Below are 565 nucleotides of genomic sequence, written 5' to 3' on the forward strand. Positions count from 1 at the left end.
TGTTAACATTTCTGTGTATTTATCAATAGCTGAACTAATGTGGTTTTCCCTCCTCTATAGAAATAATTGAGCCCGGCTGGCATGGCTTAGTGGTTGAGGGTTGACCAGGAGGTCACGGTTCGATTCCTGGTCAAGGGGTTTTTTCTCCGTAAGATTTTCTATTATAAAGTGGCAACCAACCTTATGAGAGTTAGTTGGAGCTACATATTACTGCAGCACATCAATTAAGTTTAGCTTTATTATTAGCATTACTAGGCTCTGAACGTGCTCCTTAAAACTATCTCAAGGCATAAGAGAATCTCTGAGGTATGTGGAAAAGAGATTAGGTATTTCCCCCATGTCCAAGAAACATATAACCTTATCACAAATATTCCTTGCCTTCCCACCCAAGAAACTGACAATCAAGTCAATAATAATGATGGCATGATGTTGGTAAGGACCTCACCAACATGTTCTGCTTTAGGCAAAAGCTTCCCAAAGAACATACAGAATTGTCTTGTTAGAACTGAGAATTTTTTCACTCAATTTTTATGAGTTTGTTGGTGGTCGGATGAAGGTTGGTATA

The sequence above is a fragment of the Myotis davidii genome, unplaced genomic scaffold (assembly GCF_000327345.1).
Source record: "Myotis davidii unplaced genomic scaffold, ASM32734v1 scaffold46, whole genome shotgun sequence".
Lineage (NCBI taxonomy): Eukaryota > Metazoa > Chordata > Mammalia > Chiroptera > Vespertilionidae > Myotis > Myotis davidii.